Raw genomic sequence first — 14373 nt, 5'->3', positions numbered from 1 at the left:
CAGAAAACAACAGCTTTATTGCTTCGCCACGCAAAGGGGGCCACAGTGGGCTAATGCCCTCAAGACTGTGTGTCCCCATTGGAGGGGGCAGTGAGGAGTCTTATAGTAATGGTTCGAGGAGCAGAGTGGTAGATAAGGAAAGAGTACATGCAGGCCCTACGTATTTTTCCATCCAGAGATCATCTGAAGACCATCAAAGCAGGCATCAGGTGGTCTCGTGATGGGCTTCTGGGGTTTTCGAGGTTATCAAGCTGTGACCTTCTCTCTGGGATGAAGAATGCTTACAGAGAGGGGAATGTAAAGGGGAGTGTTCAAAAGAGAAAAATACCAGGTGCAATGATACAACGAAGCAGAAACAACAACAAAAACTGTCATCTGAAAAGCAAGTCGAAGTGAGGTTAAAACAGATCAGAGCCTGATGGAGGCTATTTTAACTAGTTCTTATCAATTTAGCTGGAATAAAAACCCCACTGTTAATTTATTCCTTCCATTTCAATGGAAAAAGGCAAGTGGGCATCAATCTCATCTGGCCATTTCTTGCTGAAGCTGGGCGGGGGAGGGGCGGGGGGGGGAGGGCGGGGACGGCAAGAAGGGGTTTTTCTTATGGAAGGAATGAACATTCTCATGCCAACTGGCAGGCGGTTTGACAAGAGCCCTGGTGGTAGTTTTGCAGAAATACGACAGGCAACAAGTCATGATTCTAGCTAGAACATATATTCCCATTGCAACCAACAAAACAAAGTAAGAACTGGAAAACTCCTGAGAAGATAGATTGGATGGCCCTGTGGGATCCAGGAAAACAAGTTTAAAAACCAATTGGAGACTCGGGAAGCAACTTCACAGGCATAAGCATCTGAATTATCTACTGTCTGGATGGGAGATTTCACGTCATTAAGAAGCGTTGTTATGTTTCCTGACTCATCGGGTATAAAAGTATTATACAACATTCAGTATGAATTAAGGCACAAGTTTCCCGCTGTGAGACAGTCAAGATATCCAGGGCCATCTGGTTCTGAAGCACAGCTTTTCCCATTAATGAGTCCTCAGTGTTTAACAAAGTCAAGCTCTGTTGGCTGTCATTAAGGGCTTGCTTTGTAATTTTGGCTAGTACCTCTATGTGGAGAGCCACACTTTCAAGACCAATGTTTAGGACAAAGAAGTTGAGTAAATAATCACACCAAAAAAACTGATCTAGTCTATCTACATACTCTTCTTTTTTTTTTTTTTTTTTTTTGCGGTACGCGGGCCTCTCACTGTTGTGGCCTCTCCCGTTGCGGAGCACTGGCTCCAGACGCGCAGGCTCAGTGGCCACGGCTCACGGGCCCAGCCGCTCCGCAGCATGTGGGATCTTCCCAGACCGGGGCACGAACCCGTGTCCCCTGCATTGGCAGGCGGACTCTCAACCACTGCGCCACCAGGGAAGCCCTTGTGAGGCTTTTTAAACTGGCAAAATAGGAGTGTTACAAGGAGATCTTCAAGGTCTAATTAGTCCGTACTTCAAAAACCGGTCTAGAACTGGCTGGATTCCTTATCTGGCTTCCTTTTTTTTTTTTTTTTTTTGTCCATACCATGGGGGATCTTTGTTCCCCAATCAGGGATTGAACCCGTATCCCCTGCATTGCGAGCGTGGAGTCTTAACCACTAGACCACCAGGAAAGTCCCTGTATAGTTTCCTTTTTAAGAGGATATTGTTTTTTCCTTGGACAAGTCATTCCTGTCTTTACAATGATAGGAATCGGGGCAGTGAATCCGGCCCGTCTGGGTGCCCTGTTAGCCCAGACAGCCTTACTCACTTTTTCCTGGATCCTTTCTGGAATAGGCTCAGCTGCTTTCGCTCCTGGCTGTTCGAGCGACTCTTGGAGACTTAGGGCATTTTCCAGTGGCACTTCTAAAGGCAGAAGTTGTTTCTCAGGTGAAAATGTTATTTGCACATTTACTCTGCCCAAGTCTCTTCCTAAAAGAGGGATCAGACAGTCCCATACGTACAGGAAATTATGTTTCAATTTCTCTTGTCCTATTTTGCACCCCAGGGGCTGGAGCAGAGGACGTTGCTGAGTTTGTCCTGAAACGTCCCACTACTGACACTGTGGACTTGCTCAAAGAGGCCAGTTTACAATTTAGAACCGAGTAGTTTGCTCCAGTATCTGCCCCAAAATCTGTTAGTTGATTCTCCACTGTTAATTGTACCCAGGGCTCCTGTGGGGCTATAGCCATTGGAGCCACCAGCATGGCGAGAAGCCCCGGGTCCCATCAGTCACTATATTCTTCTTCAGAACTTTCCTTCCTGGTGACCGTAACCTCCACCGGAGAGGTTACCTCTGTTTTTTGGTGCATTCTGTCTTTAATTTAGGACATTTCTTTTTCCAAGGTCCTTCCAGAATACGTGGCACCCATATCTATTAGAAAGTCAATCAACTTGTTCCCCACTGTCAACGTTACCCAGGGCTCTTGTGGGGATTTTAGAATTGGACGCCTCAAGTCCAAGGGAGTCTTCGGGCCTCTTCATTCAATGTCAGTGTTCCTCTCTTTCTACCATATGAGCAGCTCCTGTCTCCTTTTTATTATTTTCTTTCTTTTTCTTTAGCCTAGGCCAATCTCTTTTCCAATGCTCTTCCTCCTTGTAATAAGCACATTGTTCCTTCTTCAATGGTGGCTTCCCTTCCTTTAGGTTGCTCGCCTTCCGGGAATTCAATGCTGCTGCCAGAGAAGCTGCCTTCAATTTTTCATCTTCTTGCTTCTGTCGTTGTTCCCTGTTGTTGAATAATTTAAAAGCAACATCTACTAATTGAGAAGGGTTCATTCCAAATGCACCATCTAACTTCGGTAATTTTTTCTTTATATCTGGGGCACTTTGCCCAATGAAAGTCATATTTATCATCCTTACATTCTCAGGGGCCTCAGGGTCTGCGTCCGTGTAGCACATATAAGCTTGATAAATCCTTTCTAGGAGCTCTGCTGCATCCTCATTTGGTTTTTGTTTTATCTCTGGAATCTTGATTAACCTCTTTTGTCTAGGTACCCCCTTTTGAAGACCCACTAAGACACACCTCCTATAATGTTCTAGAAGTGGCATGCCCCCACTATTAGGATCCCAGTTAGGCTTAGCGATAGGGACTGACAGATTTGCTTCTGGAGTTCCATTTGGATCCACTAGGTGGAGCTGGTGTGCTTCCTCTCTAGCCTTGTCAATGACCATCCTCCTTTCATCCTCAGTAAGCATTATATTCATAAGAGTGTGAATGTCCGCCCAAGTGGGATGGTGAGTGGCAAATATGGAGGGGAAAAGTTCAGTCACACGGAGGGGGTCCTCTTGGTAAGCAGGGTTATAGTTTTTCCAGTTAAGCAAATCCAAAGTAGAGAATGGATTGCACATCCACAGGAACCCAGCTGGCTGGCCATTTGCATTAAGGCCTCCTCGGCACAAGGGAAATTGCACTGTTGCGGAAGTGGCTCCCGGTTCAAATTCGGTGCCCTGTTGGGTCTTAGATGGTGATACTAAACCAGATCCCTGTGCCCCAGGGGTTAACAGAGAAAATTCTATTCTCTCCCCATGGGTAGGGGAAACAGGAAGCCGTGAAAGGAGTGAATATGTTGACGGCATGGTGGGGGCAGTTGGAACAACTGCCAATGCAGCCTGTTCAGCCAGTGGGGGAGCTGGATAGGCCAGAGGCGGGTTTAAGTTGTTATTTATTTATTTATTTATTTATGGCTGTGTTGGGTCTTTGTTGCTGTGCGCGGCTTTCTCTAGTTGTGGCAAGCGGGGGTTACTCTTCATTGCAGTGAGCGGGCTTCTCATTGCGGTGGCTTCTCGTTGCGGAGCACGGGCTCTAGGTACGCAGGCTTCAGTAGCTGTAGCTCGCAGGCTCTCGAGTGCAGGCTCAGTAGTTGTGGCGCACAGGCTTCGATGCTCTGCGGCATGTGGGATCTTCCTGGACCAGGGTTCAAACCCGTGTTCCCTGCATTGGCAGGCGGATTCTTAACCACTGCGCCACCAGGGAAGCCCCGTTGGAAGATTTTTAATCACCGTTTCAATTTCATTACTTGTGATTGGTCTGTTCATATTTTCTATTTCTTCCTGGTTCAGTCTTGGAAGGTTATACCTTTCTAAGAATTTGTCCATTTCTTCCAGGTTGTCCATTTTATTGGCATAGAGTTGCTTGTAGTAGTCTCTTAGGATGCTTTGTATTCCTGCGGTGTCTGTTGTAACTTCTCCTTTTTCATTTCTAACTTTATTGATTTGAGTCCGCTCCCTCTTTTTCTTGATGAGTCTGGCTAAAGGTTTATCAATTTTGTTTATCTTCTCAAAGAACCAGCTTTTAGTTTTATTGATCTTTGCTATTGTTTTCTTTGTTTCTATTTCATTTATTTCTGCTCTGATCTTTATGATTTCTTTCCTTCTACTAACTTTGGGTTTTCTTTGTTCTTCTTTCTCTAGCTCCTTTAGGTGTAAGGTTAGATTGTTTATTTGAGATTTTTCTTGTTTCTTGAAGTAGGCTTGTATTGCTATAAACTCTCTTAGAACTGCTTTTGCTGCATCTCATAGGTTTTGGATCGTTGTGCTTTCATTGTAATTTGTCTCTAGGTATTTTCTGATTTCCTCTTTGATTTCTTCAGTGATCTCTTGGTTATTTAATAACGTATTATTTAGCCTCCATGTGTTTGTGTTTTTTACATTTTTTCCCTGTAACTGATTTCTAATCTCATAATGTTGTGGTTGGAAAAGATTCTTGATATGATTTCAATTTTCTTAAATTTACTGAGGCTTGATTTGTGACCCAAGATGTGATCTATCTTGGAGAATGTTCCATGTGCACTTGAGAAGAAAGTGTAATCTGCTGTTTTTGGATGGAATGTCCTACAAATATCAATTAAATCTATCTGGTCTATTGTGTCATTTAAAGCTTGTGTTTCCTTATTTATTTTCATTTTGGATGATCTGCCCACTGGTGTAAGTGAGGTGTCAAAGTCCCCCACTATCATTGTGTTACTGTCAATTTCCTCTTTTATAGCTATTAGCAGTTGCCTTATGTATTGAGATGCTCCTATGTTGGGTACATATATATTTATAATTGTTATGTCTTCTTGGATTGATCCCTTGATCATTATGTAGTGTCCTTCCTTGTCTCTTGTAACATTCTTTATTTTAAACTTTATTTTATCTGATATGAGTATTGCTACTCCAGCTTTCTTTTCATTTCCATTTGCATGGAATATCTTTTTCCATCCCCTCACTTTCAGTCTATATGTGTCCCTAGGTCTGAAGTGGGTCTCTTGTAGACAGCATATATATGAGTATTGTTTTCGTATCCATTTAGCGAGCCTGTGTCTTTTGGTTGGGGCATTTAATCCATTCACGTTTAAGGTAATTATCAATATATATGTTCCTATTACCATTTTCTCAATTGTTATGGGTTTATTTTTATAGGTCCTTTTCTTCTCTTGTGTTTCCCACTTAGAGAAGTTCCTTTAGCATTTGTTGTAGAGCTGGTTTAGTGGTGCTGAATTCTCTTAGCTTTTGCTTGTCTGTAAAGCTTTTGATTTCTCTTTCGAATTGGAATGAGATCCTTGCCAGGTAGGATAATCTTGGTTGTAGGTTCTTCCCTTTCATCACTTTAAATATACCGTGCCACTCACTTCTGGCTTTTAGAGTGCTGCTGAGAAATCAGCTGTTAACCTTATGGGAGTTCCCTTGTATGTTATTCGTCGTTTTTCCCTTGCTGCTTTCAATAATTTTTCTTTGTCTTTAATTTTTGCCAATTTGATTACTATGTGTCTTGGCGTGTTTCTCCTTGGGTTTATCCTGTATGAGACTCTCTGTGCTTCCTAGAGTTGGGTGGCTATTTCCTCTCCCATGTTAGGAAGTTTTGACTATAATCTCTTCAAATATTTTCTCAGGTCCTTTCTCTCTCTCTTCTCCTTCTGGGACCCCTATAATGTGAATGTTGTTGTGTTTAATGTTGTCCCAGAGGTCTCTTAGGCTGTCTTCATTTCTTTTCATTCTTTTTTCTTTATTTTGTTCCACAGCAGTGAATTCCACCATTCTGTCTTCCAGGTCACTTATCTATTCTCTGCCTCAGTTATTCTGCTATTGATTCCTTCTAGTGTATTTTTCATTTCAGTTATTGTATTGCTCATCTCTGTTTGTTCTTTAATTCTTCTAGGTCTTTGTTAAACATTTCTTGCATCTTCTCAACCTTTGCCTCCATTCTTTTTCTGAGGTCCTGGATCATTTTCACTATCATTATTCTGAATTCTTTCTCTGGAAGGTTGCCTATCTCCATTTCATTTAGTTGTTTTTCTGGGGTTTTATCTTGTTCCTTCATCTTGTACAAAGTCTTCTGCCTTTTCATTTTGTCTATCTTTCTGTAAATGCGGTTTTCCTTCCACAGGCTGCAGAATTACAGTTCTTCTTGCTTCTGCTGTCTGCCCTCTGGTGGATGAAGCTATGAAGAGGCTTGTGCAATCTTCCTGATGGGAGGGACTGGTGGTGGGTAGAGCTGGGTGTTGCTCTGTTGGGCAGAGCTCAGTAAAACTTTAATCCCCTTGTCTGCTGTTGGGTGGGGATGGGTTCCCTCCCTGTTGGTTGTTTGGCCTGAGGCAACCCAGTGCTGGAGCCTACCAGGCTCTTTGGTGGGGCTAATAGCGGACTCTGGGAGGGCTCACACCAAGGAGTACTTCCCAGAACTTCTGCTGCCAGTGTCCTTGTCACCATGGTGACCCACAGCCACCGCCCATCTCTGCAGGAGACCCTCCAACACTAGCAGGTAGGTCTGATTCAGTCTCCTGTGGGGTCACTGCTCCTTCCCCTGGGTCCTGATGCGCACACTACTCTGTGTGTGCCCTCCAAGGGTGGAGTCTCTGTTTCCCCCAGTCCTGTCAAAGTCCTGCAATCAAATCCCGCTAGCCTTCAAAGTCTGATTCTCTAGGAATTCCTCCTCCCGTTGCCAGACCCCCAGGTTGGGAAGCCCGACGTGGGGCTCAGAACCTTCACTCCAGTGGATGGACTTCTGTGGTGTAAGTGTCCTCCAGTCTGTGAGTCACCCACCCAGCCCTTATGGGATTTGATTTTATTGTGATTGTGCTCCTCCTGCCATCTCATTGCGGCTTCTCCTTTGTCTTTGGATGTGGGGTATCTTTTTTGGTGAGTTCCAGTGTCTTCCTGTCGACGATTGTTCAGCAGTTAGTTGTGATTCCGGTGCTCTCGCAAGAGGGAGTGAGCGTACGTCCTTCTACTCTGCCATCTTGAACCAATCTCCAAGGCACTTTAGTTTATTTAACATTCAGGCAGAGGGGCAGGGTTCCCTGTGGCAGGCTATTATGTATGTTACAGCTATAGACAGCATCCTTTTAGTGATTATAATAACAAAAGCAACAAAAAGCAAAGGTAAAAGAAATAGATTTTGCTCTTCCTCGTTACAGATGGGCACAGATAGGTTACTAAGTGGTGCTTGCAGTGATGGAGGTGGTGGTGGAGGTGCCCCGGGAGGCCTCCATCAATAAGGGAGGAGCAGGTGGTGCTGGGCAAAATTAGGGCTACAATGGATTCGTAACAGCCCGCGTTGTAAAACTGTCATCCAACTTTTCATTTGGAATCCTGGAATCCTCCACCATTGGAGGAAGAGAACTTTTCTTTTCTCTTTGTACCATCAGTCTACTACCTGGCTGCTCACTTTTTTTTTTTTTTCTTTTTCTCAGTACGGGCCTCTCACTGTTGTGGCCTCTCCCGTTGTGGAGCACAGGCTCCAGACGTGCAGGCTCAGCGGCCATAGCTCACGGGCCCAGCCGCTCGCGGCACGTGGGATCTTCCTGGACCGAGGCACGAACCCGCGTCCCCTGCATCGGCAGGCAGACTCTCAACCACTGCGCCACCAGGGAAGCCCATGGCTGCTCACTTTTTGTTTGTTTGTATTTCTTTTTTCCGTGCCTCGTGGCATGTGGAATCTTATTTCCCCAACCAGGAATAGAACCTGTGCCCCCTGCAGTGGAAGTGCAGAATCCTAATCACTGGACTGCCAGGGAATTCCCTCACTTTCTTTATTATGTAATTGCATAAATGCTTGAACATACGGGATCTCCCTTGCCTTCCATTCCTGTGACAAAACAATTCTAGCTGGAGAATGATACAAGAATTTAGGCTACTAAACAAAGGCCACCTCTACTCGCTTTCAAGAATGTACATTGGTCAAACAGCATTACAATCAAATACGATTCTTTTTTTAGTCATAGGTTTATAACTATAGGTCCACCAGCCTGCCAGAGTTTTCCCCAGGGGGCTGTTGGATGGAATCAAAGAAGTGCTTCCCATATTCGATCAGAAAAACATTCATGCGGGCACAGACCAAAAGCAAATCAGAATCCTCACCAGCAAACGGGAGCCTCAAACCAGAACAACAAAACCAAACAGCACAAAGCTCAAATTGGCTTCCAAGTCCCACTAAGCCTGTGACTTTAGTCCCAGAGGCACCTTCCAAATGGGATTCCTGAAATGGGGAATCCTCCCGGTGGGAACCAGGAGTTCCCCAAACAGACAAGGCCAAAGGGGCCTCGGCGTGCAAGCTGGGGGACTTACCCTAATGCTGGCCAAGGTGTTACAGCGTTCCAAATGCTGTTTTCCTCCTTCCCCCAAATAATTCCTCGGAGTAGGAGGTTCAGGCTGGCGTGGGGAGGAGGAAGAAAGGAGTGTCCTTGAGGCGAAGGTGGCCTTGGCGGTTGCTAGGGCGACCCCATTTCTCCCTCCACTCCGCCTTGGAGTTCTGACTGCCAGCATGGTGGGCTGGGTGTAACCCGGGCTCGACCTTTCCAAACAACAGGTCCCAGGCGATCTGACCTTTTAAGGAGTCCTCCAACCCTCCGCTCTGTATAAGAGGCCGGCACGAACCTCAGAGCTTCTGATCGAGCCAAGGGACCCCAGTGGGGCCATCCTTGAGTTTTTCCCCCATACGAGCCACCAAATTTGTTGCCTAAACCCGGACTCTGTATACTGGGATCAAATTGAATCCCAGAGACAGAGTTTTGGGTGAAGCAGAAAAAAATAGCTTTATTGCTTTGCCAGGCAAAGGGAGCCACTGTGGGCTTAATGCCCTCAAGACTGTGTGTGTTTCCTCAGAGCGGGCAGTGAGGAGTAACGGTTCAAGGCGCAGAGTGGTTGATAAAGATCAGGGTATGTGCAGGGTCTGCATTCTTTTCCATCCAGAGATCATCTGAAGACCGTCAAGGCTGGCATCAGGTGGTCTCGTGATGGGCTTCTGTGATTCTCGAGGTTATTACCTTCTCTTTGGGATGAGGAATGCTTACAAAGAGGGGAGGGTAAAGGGGAGTGTTCAAAAGAGAAAAATACTAGGTGCAATGATAAAACTAAGCAGAAACCAAACAGGTCATCTGAAAAGCAAGTCAAAGTGAGTTAGTTAAAACAGGTCAGAGCAAGATGGAGGCTATTCTAATTAGGTTTCAGAAATCTAGCTGGAACATCATATGATGACAAACTACCCTAAGGCAGAATCTGTGCCCTTCTTTCCACCTTTCAAGGCATTCAATAAATGTCAAGTTGAAATGAATTAAATTGATGGTGAAATTTCAAACCAAACCGGCCTGTGGCACATGGACGGGCCTGCCATTAAAGATCATGAGTCTTGAAATGTCCTGAAATACACGTGCTATACACGTTGTGTATAATTTATTTCTATTTTGTGCCGTTCTGCCCAAATCACAGCGTACAGCTTGACTCACTGGCACATGCCTATTTATAGACTGATCTAACTGGACCTTTAAGATTCTAAAACGAAGTAGGGTAATGTGGCAACAAAGCCAGGAGGCCAGGAATGCATGTTTCTCTCTAGGTTCCTGTGTGACCTCAGGAGATGACTTGATTAACTCAGGAGTGAATAAACCTGCCAGCAGCAGAACTACTAGCGGAAGGAAGTAGCCACTATCTTTTTAACAATTTAAAAAAATAACATGAAGGTATTAAACACAGAAACCACCCGCCCCCACAAATCAAAATCTATTTCTTCAACTCAGGAAATCTTTCAGTAACAGTTCAGTTCAATTCAGAAGTAAATTTAGCAAAGCAGCCTCAGGAATTGTGGTCAGTCAGGTTGGTGATACATTCTTGCAATTTCAGTAATTAACCCAAAGAACTCAAGTTTTAAGGTAAGAAAGGTCATGAAAGAAAGGTTGATCATTACCAGGCTAATGTCAGAACAGGATTATCATAGTCAATGTCATACTCAGTCAAAAAAAAAAAAAACAAAAAGTAGAGAGTTCCCTGGTGGCCTAGTGGTTAGGATTCAGGCTTTCATTGCCGTCACCCGGGTTCAATCCCTGGCTGGGGAACTGAGATCCTGAAAGCCGAGGCACGGTCCAAAAAAAAGTAGTATCGAAGGTGAGGTGCATGCAGCCTGGGGGACATACACCTTGAAACATCTGGGTGGGGGAAAGAAAATATTAGAACTTCTATCCCTGAGACACTGAGATGAGGGAAGAAAGCATTAGAACTTCTGTTTAAAACTTTTAAAGTACCATATACTAATATAGTAGTTAATTAATATAATTTGAATAATAATGTATTCATATATTGCGGTATATGCTAATTTTCACTTAATATTCAATATAGTGACATAGCCATTAATCATTATGATTTGAATAATTAAATATTCACATATTGGGGTATATGCTAATTTTTCACTTATAGATATTTGAATAATTTATAGCCAAATAAGCTAGATTTTAAGCACTGTGGTGAAAGTGACCATCTATCTTTATTTCCCAAGACCTAGTACAGTAATTGGCATATAATAGACACTCAATAAATAATAAAAGTAAAACTAGAGATAATTTACTTCAGAAATAATCTGCCCAACAGGATGATTTGTAATGGGATCACCCCAATCAATATGATCAGCTTACATACTCAAGAAAATAGGCCTGGCATGTGGAGTATTACAAATAAAAGAGCCAGAATTCAACCAAGCATGTTGTTGGATTCCTTCCTGAAGAATATTCATAGGAGCAGCGTGGTCTGAAATGACTAGACTTCCTCTAGTGTCTGGATCTGGACGTTCATGAACCTTGCTTGCCATTTAGACTTCAACTAACTCCCTTCCTCTGATTTCCTAATACACATTCGGATGACTACTTGTGCCCTTTTACTTTTAAGGAAACTCAGTTCGCTGGCTGGCCCTCTTCCCTTGGCATCTTATCGTAAACTCACACACTGATAACTGGTTCACATGTGAAATTTTTATGACTTTTGCTTATGCTAATCAGACGTCCTTGTTCAAGTCTGAGGGTGCATCCAAAAATCCTGGCCCCTCAAAACAGAGGATACGGCTGGGACCGCAGTGGCAAAGCAAAACAACCATTGATTGATCTTTCTTCTGTTCTATCAATTTCTTAGCTCTTAAACAAATATAATCTGAAAGTGCTTTGTAAACATGTTGGTTTTCCTACTGTTGGCTTTGTCTCGATTGTTCTACTAACTCGTTCTGAATGATGGTTTGTCCAAAGTCATCTTCTCACTGATACCATCAGAACAGTGTTTCTCATTCCAATGACACGCTTGACAAGCTGAGTGCGTTTTTTTGGGGGGCAGCGCTGCGCTTATGCAGGATCTTATGGGATCCTTATGGGATCGAACCCATGCCCCCTGCAGGGGGAGCACCGAGTCTTAACCACTGGAGTGCCAGGGAAGTCCCTGAGTGCATTTATTTTTTAAATTTATTTATTTTTTTGTGGTACACGGGCCTCTCACTCTTGTGGCCTCTCCTGTTGTGGAGCACAGGCTCCGGACGCGCAGGCTCAGCAGCCATAGCTCACGGGCCCAGCCGCTCCGCGGCATGTGGGATCTTCCCGGACCGGGGCATGACTTCCCGGACCGGCAGGCGGACTCTGAACCACTGCGCCACCAGGGAAGCATGCTGAGTGCGTTTTAAGGATCACTTTTTATGGCTGAGTAATATTCCATTGTATATATGTGCCACATCTTCTTTATGCATTCATCTGTTGATAGACACTTAGGTTGCTTCCATGTCCTGGCTATTGTAAATAGAGCTGCAATGAACATTTTGGTACATGACTCTTTTTGAATTATGGTTTTCTCAGGGTATATGCCCAGTAGTGGGATTGCTGGGTCGTATGATAGTTCTATTTGCAGTTTTTTAAGGAAACTCCATAGTGTTCTCCATAGTGACTGTATCAATTTACATTCCCACCAACAGTGCAGAGGATTCCCTTTTCTCCACACCCTCTCCAGCACTTATTGTTTCTAGATTTTTTGATGATGGCCATTCTGACCGGTGTGATATGATATCTCATTGTAGTTTTGATTTGCATTTCTCTAATGATTAATGATGTTGAGCATTCTTTCATGTGTTTGTTGGCAATCTATAAATCTTCTTTGGAGAAATGTCTATTTATGTCTTCTGTCCATTTTTGGTTATTTGTGGTGAGGTGGATGGACCTAGAGTCTGTCATACAGAGTGAAGTAAATCAGAAAGAGAAAAACAAATACCGTATGCTAACACATATATATGGAATCTAAGAAAAAAAAAAATGGTCATGAAGAACCTAGGGGTAAGACGGGAATAAAGACACAGACCTACTAGAGCATGGACTTGAGGATATGGGGAGGGGGAGGGGGAGGATGTGACGAGGTGAGAGAGTGGCATGGACATATATACACTACCAAACGTAAAGTGGATAGCTAGTAGGAAGCAGCCGCGTAGCACAGGGAGATCAGCTAGGTGGTTTGTGACCAGCTAGAGGGGTGGGATAGGGAGGGTGGGAGGGAGGGAGTTGCAGGAGGGAAGAGAAATGGGAACATGTGTATATGTATAACTGATTCACTTTGTTATAAAGCAGAAACTAACACACCATTGTAAAGCAATTATACTCCAATAAAGTTTTTTTAAAATAAATAAAGATCACTTTTGTTTGTGTTCAAGAGGTGCATTTAGAGTTGTTACAATCTCGTTGTTACAATCTCTGTAGTTTCTTCTCCATTGTCCTTACAAATTGTGTATATTCACGGCTGCCCTACACCGAAGTCCTAGACAAATAGATTGCCAAGAGATTTTGTATTCACTCTACACAAATGATTGTTAACAGTCTGTGTGAATGTCCTTAGTGTCCAATAACAGCATAATGGGTAAACCAGTTGTGTAATATGCATGTAATGGATTACTATCCAGCTATGGAAAAAATCAGTTATATTCATACCTGTATCAACCTATAAGAATTTCTGAAATAATAAATTAAGAGAAATAAAGGGTTAGAGGGCTTCTCTGGTGGCACAGTGGTTGAGAGTCCGCCGGCCGATGCAGGGGACATGGGCTCGTGCCCTGGTCCGGGAAGATCCCACGTGCCGTGGAGCGGCTGGGCCCGTGAGCCATGGCTGCTGAGCCTGCAAGTCCGGAGCCTGTGCTCCGCAACGGGCGAGGCCACAGCGGTGAGAGGCCCACGTACTGCAAAAAAAAAAAAAAAAAAAAAAAAAGGGTTAGAAAAATACACTGCAATATTGTTTCTATAAAGTTCACATATTTGTGAAGCAACACTTTATAATGTCTATGGATCCAAATATATGTAGTAAAATTATAAAGAAATGAATGGGAAAGGTGGACACCAAACTCAGGATGGTGGTTTCATTAGGAGGATGGGAAAAGGGACTGGGAGGGTTATGCAGGCGTTTTTGCATATATACATAATATAGTTAAATTATAATAATCTACATTTTAAAATTTTTAAATAAAAACAAGAGATCAGGTTAAAAATGATAGCAATACTACAGATGAGAATGGTGAGGTTGATTTAAGGTAGGTAGTGACAATTGGAATTAAAGAAACGACTAGGGCTTCCCTGGTGGCGCAGTGGTTGAGAATCTGCCTGCTAATGCAGGAGACACGGGTTCAAGCCCTGGTCTGGGAAGATCCCACATGCCACGGAGCAACTAGGCCCGTGAGCCACAACTACTGAGCCTGCGCGTCTGGAGCCTGTGCTCCGCAACAAGAGAGGCCGAGATAGCAAGAGGCCCGCGCACCGCGATGAAGAGTGGCCCCCGCTTGCCCCAACTAGAGAAAGCCCTCGCACAGAAACGAAGACCCAACGCAGCCAAAATAAATTAATTAATTAATAATTTAAAAAAGCCGAGTAGCTATTATGATCATTGAAGGGAAGTAAAAACTTAAAAAAAAAAAAAAAGAAACGACTAAATAAACCAGTGATTCACAGACTTTTCCTCTTTAATTCTCCAAACAAGAGAAGTGACTTCATACTTCCTGATATAACCCAAAGTATCCTACCAACTCTAGAGTTTTACATTTGAAGTCCATGTGAATTTTGCATTTTACCCCATAATATATGCATATTTGTTTTAAGATC

Source organism: Orcinus orca, chromosome 11, assembly GCF_937001465.1.
Source record: "Orcinus orca chromosome 11, mOrcOrc1.1, whole genome shotgun sequence".
Classification (NCBI taxonomy): Eukaryota; Metazoa; Chordata; class Mammalia; order Artiodactyla; family Delphinidae; genus Orcinus; species Orcinus orca.
Note: the sequence above shows the minus strand (reverse complement) of the source record.